This window comes from Phoca vitulina, unplaced genomic scaffold (genome assembly GCF_004348235.1).
Source record: "Phoca vitulina isolate PV1807 unplaced genomic scaffold, GSC_HSeal_1.0 scaffold10, whole genome shotgun sequence".
NCBI classification, from domain to species: Eukaryota; Metazoa; Chordata; class Mammalia; order Carnivora; family Phocidae; genus Phoca; species Phoca vitulina.
In genome coordinates, this window is record NW_022589713.1 from 50017305 (window position 1) to 50034096 (window position 16792).

The window sequence follows — 16792 nt, forward strand, 5'->3', positions numbered from 1 at the left end:
AGATTATATTAAAAATTTTAAGGGGCAGCTGGGTGGCTCAGTTGGTTAAACAACTGACTCTTAGTTTTGGCTCAGGTCATGATCTCAGGGTTGTGAGATCGAGCCCTGCATTGGGCTCTGAAGTCAGCAGGGAGTCAACTTCAGATTCTGTCTCTCCCTCTTCCACTGCACCTTCCCCTTTCTGGCACTCTCTTAAATAATAAATCTTTAAAGAAAAAAAATTTTTTAACAGTCTTGAGGTCTTTTATTTTCTTTACGTTTATCATGTCATGAATTCATAGGGAATGGGTTCCTGCAGTTCGGGCTCCTTTCCATTTGTTCTCATAAAATGTGCTTCTCTGGGTGGGGCAGGCTGGCACTTCAGTTGAACCCAAGTACCTTTCTTTTTGGCTTCCTTCTTTTTCTGATCATTTTCCTTCACACGCTTCAGGAAGCTATCTCAGCTCTTTGAGTGTTTAATATGCTCAATGCGTACATTAATTCTCTCGGCAAGAGTCTTGCCCTTGTTTGTTTAGAACAATGCCAACAACATGCTCAGTAACATTGTAGACTCTTCCAGTTTTGCCACGGTGACATTTGTGGGGCATTCCTTTTTGAACGGTGCCCATTCCCTTGATGTCCACAATATCACCTTCCTTGTAGATTCCCATGTATGTGGCCAAAGGAACAACTCCATGTTTTCCAAAAGGCCTAGAGAACATATAGTGGGTACCTCTCCTCTTTCCCTTTGTTTTGATCATTTTAGCAAATTACTGGAAGATGGCAGTTCCAGACGAAAGGAAAGCAGAAGTTTTTAAAAATAAAATATAAATGGGGGGCGCCTGGGTGGCTCAGTTGGTTAAGCGACTGCCTTCGGCTCAGGTCATGATCCTGGAGTCCCGGGATCGAGTCCCACATCGGGCTCCCTGCTCGGCAGGGAGTCTGCTTCTCCCTCTGACCCTCTCATGCTCTCTCTGTCTCATTCTCTCTCTCAAATAAATAAATAAAATCTTTGAAAAAAAAAAATATATAAATGGGACTCCTGGGTGTCTCAGTTGGTTAAGTTACTGACTATTGGTTTAGGCTCAGGTCATGATCTCAGGGTCATGGGATCTAGCCCCGTGTCATTGGGCTCTGTGTTCAGAGGGAAATCAGCTAGAGATTCTCTCTCTCCCTCTCCACCCCCACACTCCGTATCTCTCTTTCTCTCTCTCTAAAATAATAAATAAATAAATCTTTAACATAAAAAATAATAAATAAATAAAATATTAAATATTAAAAAGTTTTTAACTAAAATGGGCAAAGAAGGGAACCTGGCTAGTTTAGTTGGTGGAACATGTGATTCTTGGTGTTGGGGTCATGAATTAGAGCCCCATGTTGGGCATGGAGATTGCTTGAAAAAAAAAATAAAAATAAAATAAAATAAAATAAAATGGGCAAAGTAGCTTTATTCTTAATAGCCCCAAAGTGGAAATAACCCAAACGGCCATCACTTGATGAATTAATAAACAAATTGCGGTCATCACAAACAATGGAATATTAGTCAGCCATGAAAAGGAATGGAGTGCTGATATATGCTACTATATGGACAAACTTTGAAAACATGCTAAGTGAAAAAGCCAGTCACAGAAGGCATACATTGTATGATTCTCTTTGTGTGAGATGTCCAGAATAGGCAAATCCTCCAATAGTCAATTTGAGACATAAAGCAGATTAGTGATTACCAGGAGCCACGACGTGGGAGGAGCAGGAGAGAACTAGTAATGTGTGCAGCATTTCTTTGGGGAATGATGAAATATTTTGGAATTAGATAGTGGTGATGGTTGCATAACTTTGTGAGATACTAAAACCCACCAAACTGTACATTTTAAGTGGGTGAATATGAATTATATCTCAATATAGCTATTTCCTTAAAAAGGAAACAAGAATAAGCAAAGAAATTGGCGAACATGAGGATATATCTAAAATACATACAGAACAACAACTAAATAAGGGATTAAAAGCATGGTAGAGGGGCGTCTGGGTGGCTCAGTCGTTAAGCGTCTGCCTTCGGCTCAGGTCATGATCCCAGGGTCCTGGGAGCGAGCCCCGCATCGGGCTCCCTGCTCAGAGGGAAGCCTGCTTCTCTCTCTCCCTCTCCCACTCCCCCTGCTTGTGTTCCCTCTCTCGCTGTGTCTCTCTCTGTCAAAAAAATAAATAAAATCTTTAAAAAATAAATAAATAAAAAATAAATAAAAGCAGGGTAGAATTATAATAACAAACAATCATTGGAGTTGTGTGCTTCCACAGGCACACATGGGATAATTTTAATTTCAAAAAGGTTAAGGACTGCAGTTGATTAAAACATATTGAATATATAAAAAGTCATGAGTTCAGAATAATTTTTTAGAAAGGAAATAGTCCTGGAGATAGCCAGGCCATCAACTTATTCCTCTGAAAATTGTTAATTATAGGGAAAGAACTAAACATTTCTGCTTTTCTAATATAAATAGAATTTCAGTATAACCTAATATCCCCGTGGATAAGGGAAAGTGTTTCAATACAGAAGAATTCCAGCTAGGGCTGGGATTAGGGTAAGGTGAGTCAAGTGCCTAGGGTAGAAAATTTAATAAGGTACTCACCTTGCCCTGATTTTAGTTAATAAATGCAGGAGTGTCCAAACTAGAAAATTGTTTCAACCATTAGTGAAATAACTGATTCAAGCACTAGTCATTAATGCTGCTAAAATAACTACAAGAAAAACTGATAGGAAATGTATAAAAATCAGGCTGTCACCATCCAAACCCAATGATCAATCTTAATGCCACAAAAAGTGAGACAACCAACATCGCATGCCTCCTGAGTGGGTACAGAAAGTACATAGCATCACTTAGTAAGGATTCTCAGGAAAAAAAATTTGAGTCATAATACAATCAAACCAGGCACCTGGCTGGCTCAGTCAGTGGAGGATGTGACTCTTGATCTCGGGGTTGTGAGGTTGAGCCCCATATTGGGGGTAGAGATTACTTAAAAATAAAATATTTAAAAAACAATAATAGGGGCGCCTGGGTGGCTCGGTCGTTAAGCGCCTGCCTTCGGCTCAGGTCATGATCCCGGGGTCCTGGGATTGAGCCCCGCATCGGGCTCCCTGCTTGGTGGGAAGCCTGCTTCTTCCTCTCCCATTCCCCCTGCTTGTGTTCCTGCTCTCGCTGTCTCTCTCTCTTTGTCAAATAAATAAATAAAATCTTAAAAAATAAAACAAATAATAATAATAATAATAATAATGCAGTCAAACCTTTAAAACTGACCCCTAGTCCACAGGAAATATTGAGCATAAAGGATGCAGTCCACAAGGAAGCAATATACAAGATCTCAAAGGAGGGACTTTCTATCAGACTCTAATTTCATCAGCAAGTCAATGAAAGGAAAAATAAAAGGTGAGGGGACTGTTCTAGATTAAGAGAAACATAAGACTTAAAAGACTTATGAGAAACACAAGAGACGTAACAACCAAATAAAACGGATCCTGTTTGATCTTGATTCTAAACAGAAATTACAAAAAGAATTTTTTATACAATCAAGGAAATTTGAGTATGGCTTGGTAATTGAATAATATTAAATAATTATTTGCATTTTGTTAGATGTGATAATGGATTGTGGTCATGCAAGAAAATATTTGGAGATTTCTTTTTGAGTTGCATACTGAAGTATTTAGAATTGAATGGTACAATGTCTGGGATTTGCTTTAAAATACTCCAACAAAAAACATAACAAGGGGGAAGGGGTAAATGAAACAAGTCTATGGTTAAATGAAGCTAAGGGATGGACACAGGGGGTTTGTTATACTTTCTAGTTTGGGGCATGTTTGGAAGGTTTCACAATAAAAATCCCGAAAATATGGGTACCCCATTATTCAGCTAAATCCCACTGTGTAGTATGTATCCTAGAGAAACTCTTATAGCTGTGCCCATGTTCAAGAGTGAGTTGTGCTTTGTAAAATGAAAGGGTAAAGTGTCAACAGCCATACCCCATTCCTCCTAGTTAACAAAATCCTGATTTTATCTACCCCTCACAGAAATACTTTGTGAATACTGTGTGAGGATCCAAGGCATGCTTTGGAATCTCATTTCTTCTTACCAGTAATTCATGCAGTGGCAGGCAGGCAACAACTTTGCCAATGAAAACGAAGGGAAATCTTGATGAGAGTCTAGGGAAGTTCCACCATACTTCATTGATTCCAAGGCACACAATCTTTCTTTCATTTCTGAAATTTGCAGGCTTCTCACAACTGATAGCATGTCGCTGGATGGCTGGTGCAGTGTGTTTGTCAACCCTGCGTGTGTACAAACATGATCTGGAAACCTACCCTTTGTGCCATCTGGTAAGATCCAGAAAGTACTAGAATTACAACTTGCAGAATGGGTGTTCCTGAGACCATAGTGGCACATTCTGTGAGGAGATACTGCACTGCCAGTTCCTTATAGCACAGAGGGTAACATTTTGGGGGGAAACATGGACGTGGAAGGCTCTGATTTGAAAAGTGATTTAGAGTGGAACTCTGATGAGAAGACATTCTGAAAATACCCTTAACCAATTTATTTCATTTCTACTTTCCTATTTTGTATACTCAAGAGTAATATATAATTTTAAAAATTTTATGTCTAAGTTTAAAAGGGCTATTTTTAAGAGTATAAAACAAAACTTCTAAGGGATAAGAAAGTACTGTCAGTTTAAGTGTTGGAATTTTGGTTTTTTTAGTAGTTAAAAAAATGTGTGCCTTCCCACTGATGGAATGTGGTACCTATCTGTTAGAGAATAAGGCTAGAAAATAGAAATTCTTTTTGCTCCCCTTCTTGCTTTGGATACTGTCCGGCAAGGGCACAGCTGTGGCAGTTACCTGGGACCACCAGGGGGAGACCAAAAGGATCCCAGGGATGCCCAATTGCATCCTGACATTGCTGAGTCGCTAATCTAGCAATGGAACATCCTACTTGCAGATTCCCATCAATGAGATAAGTAATGCCTATATTACTTATAAAACTTTTACTTAGGAATCATGCTACAAAAGTATACTGAAGTGATAATCATTTAGTAGAATACTGAACATTTTAAAATACACTATAAAGTTTAATGTAAATATATATTTTTTATATTTTAACATATATTTTATATAAATATAAACATATTTTATATGAATACTATGTATTTTATAAATATATATTTCGATATCAAAAAGATAATGTTGAGTTAAAAAAAGCAAGTTTCAGAATAATATCTGTGCAATACTTATATAAAGTTGAATGATTCATAATGTATTGTTTATATGTTTTAAACATGGACTAGAAGGATACATACTATCTTTAGCATAGTGGGTATGCTAAAGATACTCACTGGGGGGGCGCCTGGGGGGCGCCTCTGTGCCTTCGGCTCAGGTCATGATCCCGGGGTCCTGGGATGGAGCCCTGCCTTGGGCTCCCTGCTCAGCGGGAAGCCTGCTTCTCCCTCTCCCACTCACCCTGTTTGTATTCCCTCTCTCGCTGTCTCTTTCTGTCAAATAAATAAATAAAATCTTTAAAATACAAAAAGATACTCACTGGAAAGGGAGTAAGGGAAATGCAATCAGGAAGGGAATATAAAATGGACTCATCTGTACCAATAATGATTTGCATATTTTTTCAAAAGAATATCCAAAGCAAATGTGGCAAATATTAACTTTGTTAAATCTGAGGGGTAGGGGCGCCTGGGTGACTCAGTCATTAAGCGTCTGCTTTCAGCTCAGGTCATGATCCCAGAGTCCTGGAATCAAGCCCCGCATCGGGCTCCCTGCTCGGCGGGAAGCCTGCTTCTCCCTCTCCCACTCCCCTGCTTGTGTTCTCTCTCTCACTGTATCTCTCTCTGTCAAATAAATAAAAAGTCTTTAAAAAACAACAACAACAAATAAATCTGAGTGGTAAATAAACTTGTCATATTCTTCATTTTATGTTTGTGAAATATCTCATCATTATGATGATGAGGATAAAAAACCCTAGTCACCGGGGCGCCTGGGTGGCTCAGTCGTTAAGCGTCTGCCTTCGGCTCAGGTCATGATCACAGGGTCCTGGGATCGAGCACCACCTCGGGCTCCCTGCTCAGCCAGGAGCCTGCTTCTCCCTCTCCCACTCCCCCTGCTTGTGTTCCCTCTCTCGCTGTCTCTCTCTCTCTCTGTGTGTCAAATAAATAAATAAAAATTTTTTAAAAACCCTAGTTACTTAATTTTCCCATGTTTATAATTGAAATAATCTCAAAGTCATAGTTTAGAGCATAATAAAAGTATGTTTAACATACATACATTTTTTTCTTCACTTGTAAATTAGAAATGTCCACTGGAGATGGCGCCAAAGAGTCATGAAAAACACTAGGCTATATGACAGACTAATTCTCTTAAAGGTACTAGATATAATTGTGAAAATCCCATGTATACTATTAAGACTTCTATCAACAATATCTTGTATTTGCATATTAGTGGTTCAGAAATAATGATAAGGACACAAATCTAAAAGCCAACAAACTTTGTAGGACACCTCCACAAAGAATAAAGAACCTTAGGATGAGAAGAGACTCCCCGACTCAATATGTTGTGTTTTGTTTTGTTTTAAAGATTTTATTTATTTATTTGACAGAGAGAGACACAGTGAGAGAGGGAACAAAAGCAGGGGGAGTGGGAGAGGGAGAAGCAGGCTTCCCACAGAGCAGGGAGCCTGATGCAGGGCTCGATTCCAGGATTCTGGGATCATGACCTGAGCCGAAGGCAGACGCTTAACGACTGAGCCACCCAGGCGCCCCTCAGTATGTTGTGTTTAAGTCTTTTGCCAAAGGATTTCTATTGGTCAGGGTCTAACCAGGAAAATAGAAACCACTCTCAGCATTGAAAACAGGGGAGAAAACCCCGGAGGGAACTTAATACTGGGAAGTGGATAGAGGAGCCAAGAAACCTGGCAAGGCAGTGAGGCAACCCAGCCCTTAACAGAGCGGGACACCACTACTGCCTCCTGCTGGAGCAGGGGGGAAGGACAGGAAGCACGAGGTGTTCCTGGAGTCCAAGGGCTGGGGTCACTGAGCAAAACCAGAACTACCCTGAGCCTGTTGAGGGATGAAGCCTTTCCCAGAAAGACTACCTGAAGCAGAGAAAGAAGAGGAGAAATACCCCTGGTTTCTCCCTTCCTCTTGCTTTCCGTTTTCCCAATGACGCCTCCCACTGGCTGGACTTAGCCAGAAATCAGCTGACCTGGGAGCCTGGGAAACAGCCTATAGGAGTCAGCCCCCTGAAAGTACAGCGGAGCGGAGCAAGGGCAAAAATGAAATCTGAGGGCAGAGAGGATCCATCCCACTAGTTGAAAACTTAATTAGTTATAGTTAAATTTTCTTGTTTCTCGTATTTCTTTTCCAGAATGGTTCTCAGGCGCCTGAGTGGCTCAGTCGGTTGGGCGTCTGCCTTCCAGTCAGGTCATGATCCCGGAGTCCCAGCATGGAGTCCTACATCGGGCTCCCTGCTCCCTGGGGAGTCTGCTTCTCCCTCTGACCCTCCCCCCTCTCATGCTTTCTCTCTCTGGCTCTCTCTCTCTTAAATAAATAAAATCTTTAAAAAATAGTAACAAAATAAGATAAAATGGTTCTCAACTCCTATATACCTAGAGTTGCCAGATTTAGGGAGTGGGAGGGAGAGACACGGATGCCAGTTGAATCTGAATTTCAGATAAAGAATGCAATATTTGGAATATATTTATAACAAAAAATTTTTAGTATTTATCTGAAATTCAAATTTAACTGGGCATCCTGTGCTTAAAATTGTATCTTGCACACTGTGTACCATATACCAAGTATAACTGAAATGCTTTAAAAACAAAACTAACTTATACACCCAACTATACAAAAACCAGAACTTACCCTAACTTCCACATCTGTAAGACAGTGGGAAAGACTATTTCACAAAATTGGATAATGCCACTGTGCTCCAAACATTCTGGTGACAGAGCCTTTGGATACAGGGCCAGACATAGGGTAAAGCAAGTGAGGCACTGACCTTGGGTGCAAACTTTAATGGGGTGCCAAAAAACTTAGTAAGTAATCAAGATAAATAATATGTTAATGCAATATTTTTAAATAAAAATGAATACAAAAAATCCACAAAGAACAAAATATTGAAAATTTTAATATGACAGGATCAGTAACAGTGCTGTGCTGAGACATATTGAAACCTGAGAAAAGAGGAAAAATCAGTCTTTACTTACTTTAAACCTGTCTTTACTTAAAATATTGATATACTGCTCATCATGAATATATTAACTCCTGATTTCTAAAAACATTGCCTTAAAATATTATTTGTCTTAATTAGGGAATTTTTTGGCACTTCCTTAAATTTTTCCACCTGAAATGAGTGTTCAGCACTGTTTGGATCCATTTCAGGGTTACACAAAATTCGCCAGATTTGTGTCAAATGATTACTGGCACATTTTAAGTTGGCAAATAGTTTTGCCTTTGAAGCTTGATTTGAATAGCCAGTGAATGAAAAGTGAAGCTGGGACAGGAGCTTGATGTCCATCCCTGTGGATGTAACTGCTTTGGCAAAGTGGGTAGAAATTTACGCTTTCACATCTTTGTAGTATTTCTTGGTAATTATCTACTCACTGTGATGAATTGGTTGCAAAATAACTTGTAGTTTCCACCAGAAATTTGATTATGGGAATAACACTTGATTTAGCCCTTTGTATCCTAAAAAAAAAAAAAAAAAAAGCCAGATCTAGAGTCGAAGAACTCTTTTCAAGTTCTAGTTCTGACACTTACTAGCTGAGCAAGCTGATTCATTGATTTACTTCTTGGAGCCTCAATTTCTTCACCCTTAAAATGGGTTTGAATATCCATATTACAACAATGTTGAGGAAGAAAAGAAACAATCATTGCAAAACCTCTTTATGAAATTGTAAAAGACCATTCCGAAGTGTCAAAACTCCTGATACACTGAAGAATTCTAATCTTGGAGGGGGGGAGGGGCAAAGGGTGAGGGAGAGAGAATCTTAAGCTCCAGTGTGGAGCCCGATGTGGGGCTTGATCTCACCACCCTGAGATCACGGCCTGAGCCGAAATCAGGAGTTGGATGCTTAACCGACTGAGCCCCCCAGGCCCCCCAGAATTCTCATTATCGTAAAGTCCTGTTGCATTCATAGATATTGGCATGCTTGCTAAGTATCAATATAAGGATGATATTTATAAAGACAGTATTTGGAGATTATAACTGAGGTGATGGAGAGGGGATTCATATCGAGAGATTGTTTCCATAGTGCAAGAGAAGATTTGCATATTGCTGGTATAGTCTTTGGCCATCAGGAACATCTTCTTGAGAAAATGATGCCCATGTTTCCTGGTAAGGAAACGGCTTTAGCTACAAAAGAGGGTGTGTACGGGATGGAAACTGAAAAGGGATTATAGGCAGGTCATGAAAGGTCTTAAAAGTCATTTTTTTTTTTTTAAGATTTTATTTATTTATTTGACAGAGAGAGACAGCGAGAGAAGGAACACAAGCAGGGGGAGTGGAGGAGGGAGAAGCAGGCTTCCCGCCGAGGAGGGAGCCTGATGCGGGGCTTGATCCCAGGACCCCAGGATCATGACCTGAGCTGAAGGCAGACACTCAACGACTGAGCCACCCAGGCGCCCCTTAAAAGTCATTTTAAGGAGTTTGGAATTGGTACTAAAAGCAATGAAGTGTTTTAAATGGATGTGGACATGATCAGATTAGCATTAAAAAACCTATCTCAGGGCGCATGGGTGGCTCAGTCTGTTGAGCGTCTGCCTTCAGCTCAGGTCAGGATCCCAGGATCCTAGGATCGAGCCCCACGAGCAGGGAGCTTGCTTCTCACTCTGCCTCTGCCCGCCACTCTGCCTGCTTGTTTGTGCTCTCTATCTCTCCGTCAAATATATAAATAAAATCTTCAAAAAAAATAAAAATAAAAAACCTATCTCTGGCTAAATGAAGACATTCTGGAAGGGGAAAGACAGGATGACAAGGTTGCTGTGGCACTTGTCTCAGAGGCGATAATGACTTGGGAGTAGAGTGGCAGTGAAAATGGAAGGATCCATCATACGGAGGAGGTAGAATCCACAGACCTCGGTTGGCTGGTTGAACCAGATGGGGAATGAAGAACTGGGAGATGGTGTTTCAGTTATCTATTGCTACACCCTCAAATTTAGTGGTTTAAAAGAACAATTTTGTACATCCACATGCAAAAGAATGAGGTTGGGGGGGCGCCTTGGTGGCTCAGTAGGTTAAGGGTTTGGCTCTTAATTTTGGCTCAGGTCATGATCTCAGGGTCATGAGATTGAGCTCCGTGTGCGGCTCTGAGCTGGGTGTGGAGCCTACTTGGGATTCTCTCTCTCTCTCTCCAACTGCTCCCCCCACAACAACAACAACAACAACAAAAATCTTTCTTTTTTTTTTGGAGAGAGAGCGCATGTGTTCAAGAGGGATGGGGCGGGGAGGGGCAGAGGGGAAAGGGAGACAGAGAATCTCAAGCAGGCTCCATGCCCAGCACAGAGCCGGGCCCAGGGGCTGATCTCATGACCCTGAAATCATGACCTGAGCTGAAATCAAGAGTCAGATGCTTAACTGACTGAGCCACCCAGGCGTCCCTTCAAAATAAAATCTTTAAAAAAATTGTTAGAATTAGAAATTGGTAATGATTGTACAACTTCATGAATGTACTAAAAACCACAGAACTGCACACTTTACAAGGATGAATTGCATGGTATGTTAATTATATCTTAATTTTTAAAATTAGATTTAAGAAATGCAACAGCAATGCCTTATTATTTTTGCCATCCTGGGGGTTGACTGAGCAGTTTTTCTAGTTCGTATGGTATTAGATAGGATCATTCATGTGACTACATTGAGCTGGCAGCTGAGTTGAGCTGGAAGTTTCAAGAAGGCTTCATTTTTGGGGTGTCTGGGTGGCTCAGTCAGTGGAATGTCAGACTCTTGGTCTCAGCTCAGGTCATGATTTCTGTGTCCTGGGATCAAGCCCGGTGTCAGGCTCCATGCTCAGCCTCCCCCTCTGTCCCTTTCCCTCTCCCTCCCCCTCTGCCCCTCTCCCAGCTCACACGTGCTCACTCTCTCTCTCAAATAAATAATTAAAATTTTTTTTAAAAAAGAAAGAAAAGAAGAAGGCTTCATTCTTATGTCTGGAACCTTGGTGCTTGCTGTCAGTTGAGGCATCTTGGGTCTCCTTCATGTGGTCTCTCTCCAGCAGGACAGCCTGAGCTTCCTTACACCTTGGTGGCTGAGAACAAGAGAGGAAAAGTGGAAGCTGCAATACTTTTGAAGGACTAGCCCAAAACTGGCTCACCATCACTTGAGCATCCTGTTGGTCAGAGCAACTCACAGCTCAGTTTCAAAGGGAGAGGGAGAGCAGCATGTGCGTATTGGGACAGGTGTAACTGCCGACAACTATCTTTGCAGACAGTCTTGCAAGGAAAGTGACAAGGACCACATCCAGTTTGAGGCGCTGTTCACTGGCTGGAGGGGAAGTGCGGTGCCAAGGTTGGTGACAGAACAGAGTCCCACTGAGATTTTCCACCTCCCACTTTGTTTTTTTTTAAAGATTTTATTTTTAGGGGTGCCTGGGTGGCTCAGTCCTTAAGTGTCTGCCTTGGGCTCAGGTCATGATCCCAGGGTCCTGGGATCGAGCCCCGCATCGAGCCCCGTATCGAGCCCCGCATCTGGCTCCCTGCTCAGCGGGAAGCCTGCTTCTCCCTCTCCCACTCCCCCTGCTTGTGTTCTATCTCTCCCTCTCTCTCTCTGTCAAATAAATAAATAAAAACTTTATTTTTTTATTTTTTAAAAGATTTTATTTATTTATTTGACAGAGAGAGACCAGCGAGAGAGGGAACACAAGCAGGGGGAGGGGGAGAGGGGGAAGCAGGCTCCCCGCAGAGCAGGGAGCCCGATGCGGGGCTCGATCCCAGGACGCTGGGATCATGACCTGAGCCGAAGGCAGACGCTTAACCATCTGAGCCACCCAGGTGCCCTAAATAAAATCTTTTAAAAAAAAAGATTTTATTTTTTTAAGTAATCTCTACACACAATGTGGGGCACAAATCCACAACCTCAAGATCAAGAGTCTCATGCTCTACTGACTGAGCCAGCCAGGTGCCCCCCTCCCCCACTTCTGAATTAACACCTTTCCATCACTGATGTCACCCTATCTGTGAACAAAGGATAGCTGCCAATACTGAAAGTTGAGAGACCTAAGATGTCTTCAATGTAGGAAATTCTAGAACCTTTAAAGCTGAATGTGGTGGTTAAGATAATAGTCACTTATTTGTCTTGTGACTTGGGAAAGTGGGTTAACACCTGTGCCTCAGTTTCCTTATCTATGAAATGAGGAAGAAGAACAAGAAAAGTGACCACCTGTGAGAAACTAAAAAAATGACTCTGTTGACATCTAGGTCCTGCTAAGAAAATAAAAATAATTCTTCATAGCAGAATGTTCCCAAATGGACATAAACAATCACAGAATATGAACAATGTTCAGAGAAGTTTACAGCATGACTGTGTTTGAAACAAAACAAAAAACAAAGCCCTCCACAACTGTAAAAATGAGGGAACACCCCCTTCTTCTAACATGAGTGATGCTGCCCCTTGACCAATGACAACTCTAGCCTTGCTTTAATCCTCCTGCCTCCTAGATAAAAATTAAGACCCTTAATCACTGAACTGCCTGTTTCCTGAGTGAATCTAATTCTAAATTGCCCCCTCCACCTGCCTAATCCCTCTTTAAAATCATCCAGCACAAGTCCAAATTATTTATGAGGTTCCACCTAATTCCCTTTTCTTGAGAGGATCCTTCCTTAAGCAAGATCAGTAAGCACTTCAGGCATCTTTTTATGTGAGCTCTAACATGTTGGGGAGAAAGAATCTCCTCTGCCCTTCAGAGTTCCTCTAGCTGGACTAAGAATCAAACTGAGATGAGACAGATTAGTGGGGAAAAAATCAACTTTAATAGCATACATATGAGCAGTCCACACAGACATGGAAATTCCAAAGACAGTGAGTCACATGAGGCTTATATGAGCTAAGGAAAGGGGTAGGGGTCTGAAGATACAAAGGGAGAAAAAGACCTTTAGCAGGAAGGTGGGAAGAGATGTTTGGAAAATAAAGATGTTTGCCCTATGCCAAAGTGACCCATCTTGGGTCAGCCTGCCCTTGGCCCCTACAAACATATACATCAAAATATATACTAGAATATTCATATTGGCCTTATTCAATACAGACAATAAAATGAGCACATAAATTACAGAATAATTAACATAATGGAACATTACATAACAATGAGAAACAAGCTACAAACTCAACAACATGGATGAATCTCATATTGTTGAGCAAAAGAAGCTAGACTCCAAGAAAAATGTACTGTATGGGGATGCTTGGGTGGCTCAGTCGGTTAAGTGTCCAACTCAGGTCATTATCTCAGGTTTGTGGGACTGCGCCCTGAATCAGGTCCATGCTCAGCAGGGAGTCTGCTTGAGATTTTCTCCCTCTCCCTCTGTCCTTCCCCCAACTCTTGCATGCTCTCTCACTCTAAAATAGATAAATAAGGTGTGCCTGGGTGGCTCAGTCACCTTTGGCTCAAGCCATGGTCCCAGGGTCCTGGAATCAGGCCCTGAATCAGGCTCCCTGCTCAGTGGGGAGTCTGCTTTTCCCTCTCCCTCTGCCCCCTCCCCCACTCGTGCTTTCTCTCTCCCTTGCTCTCTCTCTCAAGTAAATAAATAAAATCTTTAAAAATAAAATAAAATAAAATAAAATAAATAAGTCTTTAAAAATATATATATAGGGGCCCCTGGGTGGCTCAGTCGATAGCATCTGCCTTCAGCTCAGGTCACAATCCCAGGGATCGAGCCCTGCATTGGGGTCCCTTGTCTGCGGGAAGCCTGCTACTCCCTCTCCCACTCCCCCTGCTTGTGTTCCTTCTCTCGCTGTGTCTCTTTCTGTCAAATAAATAAAATCTTTAAAAAAATAAAACAAAATAAAATAAATATATATATGCTGTATGGTCCATTTGTATTAAATTTGAATACAGGTGAAACTAATCCATGGTGTTAGCCATTAGTTTAGTGACTACCCTTGTGGAGAAATGGGAGGAGGCATTAGGGGGGCCTCTAGTTGCAAGTAGTTTGTTGTCCTTTCTCTGGGCGCTAGTTATGTGGATATGTTGAAAATTCAATAAACTGTACTTATGATTTGTGCACTTTTCTATGTGAATGTTAATGTGAATAAAAAAGGTTTTTTTAAAAGTGGGCAACCACTTAAAAGGGACATAGGAGCCTACCTGAAAAAGCTCCCAATTAATAAAGCTGAAACAATTTCAGCAACAAAGTAACTTAATATCGAATTGTAAACACAATCATGAGTCCATACTCATAAAATTTATGGTTAAATAAGTAACTAAATGGGGGAGAAGAGACAAATCTCCCTTAGAGAAGGTTATCTACATATATACTCCTCACTGCAGGAGGTAGAGTTTAAAACATCCTCCACTCCCCAACCTGAGTGTGAACTGCACTTAATGACTCACTTCCAAAGAGTAGAGTGTGGAAGTAACTTTACAGTGGAGAAGACTGGCAGACCCTACCTGAGCCAGGTGATCAAAGTTAACATCATCATTTGCTAGCATGTAATCTTAATTTGATGTGATGAGAATGGCAAGTCACCTCTGGTTTTCCTCCTAAAAACCCATAATCCTAGTCTAACTGTAACTGAACTCAAGGGGTGCTGCACTTGGGGTGCATCAAATTGAACATAACCCAAAGAAGTGTTGAAAGCAAAGAGCTTTTTGTTTTCAAGAAATTTTTTTAAAATTTCATTTATTTAATAGAGAGAGGGAGGGAGTGCAAAGAGGGAGAGTGAGAGGGAGAAGCAGATCCCCCACTGACCAGAGAGCCTGATGTGGGATCTCAATCCTGAGATCATGACCTGAGCTGAAGGCAGACACTTAACCAACTGAAGCACCCAGGTGCCCCAAAAGCAAAGAACTTTTTATTACTCGTTACTTGTAAGGAGACTGTTCTCAAAGCACTGTCTTCCTATGGATTAGTACAGGATGCTTTTAGTCACTGTATTAGTGGGCAGGGCAGGTAGCTTGCATATACATTAAGGAACTTATATATGTTCTATTACTTACGCTCCTTGCTTCACCTATGCTTGTCTAACACATTAACATGCTAGTGCATATAGGTATGTTCAAGAAATGGCAGAAAACCCCACCTATAGGAAGAGATCTTAGTATTATAATGAGCTAAAGGCAACTTTAAGACAACTTGGGGAAAAATAATAATAAATAAATAAATAAATAAATAAATAAATAAAGGGGCTCTCGGCTGGCTCAATTAATAGAGCATGCAGCTCTTGATCTCGGGGTTGTAAGTTCAAGCCCCATGTTGGGTATCGAGATTACCTAAAAATAAAATCTTCTTGGGGGCACCTGGGTGGTTCAGTCAGTTAAGTGTCCGACTCTTGATTTTGGTTCAGGTCATGATCTCAGGGTTGTGAGATGGGCGTGGAGCCTGCCTAAGATTTTCCCTTTCCCTCTCTAATAATAATAACAAAAATAATAATAAAATAATACAATCTTAAAAAAAATAAAAAGACAACTCAGTGGGGCTTCTGCATAGATCCTCAACTCTAGTCCTGCTCAAACTGTCTCATGTAAGGGGCTATCATGTGAAACACCTAGCCGGGTAGTCTCCTTGGCTGGAACTGCTGGTTCTGCAAAACAAAACACATTCCTCCCCTGCTTTTGTCCCTTCCCGCTCCTCCCTTCTTCTGAGAGCTTTTAGCCCTCTGATCTAAGTAACTTCCCTGCTGCATCCTAGCTAACAGGGGCAGGGGTGTCCTGAGAAGGTAGACCCCATTGATTGAAGGCCCCGAAGTCATGTTAGCAGGTGTCCTGATGCCATGCCACTTTGTCTGGTCCTCTGTAGGTCTTTTCCATTTCAAGAGACTTGGAATCTAAAATATACCTTTATTCTTTATGCTAAAGATTTCATTAGATATATTTGATAATTGTTATCTCTAGGATAGTGCTGATTAACTACTTGTCCCACAGGTTGCTTTGAAAGATAAAGCAGGCATTCCTATCCCTGGAGGCTAGGCCTGAGTGTTCCTTGTTTGGTCCTGCTGTGCCTGGGGACAATTTGCTTCTGTTCTGAATTGACAGGATGAATGTCTGGGTGCCAGCTTCATAACCATGAAGAAAATAAATCAAATCAAATGTGCAGTCTTCAAAAATCCTGACCGGTACTCCTTAAAGCTGTCAAAATCATCAAGGACAAGAGAAATCTGAGAAACTATCACAGTCAAGACTAGCCTAAGAAGACATAATGAATGTAATGTGATGTCCTTGACAGAATGCTGGAACAGAATGGGGACAGTGGGGAAAATTGATGAAATTACAAAAAATATATGGTAATGTACCAATCAAGGTCGTTTCTTAGATGTGACGGATGTACCAGTTATTTAGTCAAAATCTATGATGCTCACAACACGGGAAACTAGGTGGGGAGTATACAGGAACTCTATGTATCATCTTTGCAATTTTTCTGTAAATATAAAACTATTCTAAAATAAAATGTTTTGTTTACGGGAATTGCAACAGTGTCTTCTCACAGAATTGGGAGAAATCAGTGAAAGCGTACAGGTGTCAGGTGTTATTATTGTGATTTTACGTAAAACGCGGGAGGAAAGCTCTGACACTTAGGAATTTTAACCAGGATAAGCAAGGGGTAATCGCGTGCAGATCCCTCCCTGGCT

The 16792-nt window shown here is 41.2% G+C and overlaps 1 pseudogene; it reads right to left on the reverse strand.

Annotated features, from left to right (window-relative positions):
* Positions 1 to 262: 262 nt before the first annotated feature.
* LOC116635263 lies at positions 263 to 740 on the reverse strand (annotated as a pseudogene).
* Positions 741 to 16792: the final 16052 nt, after the last annotated feature.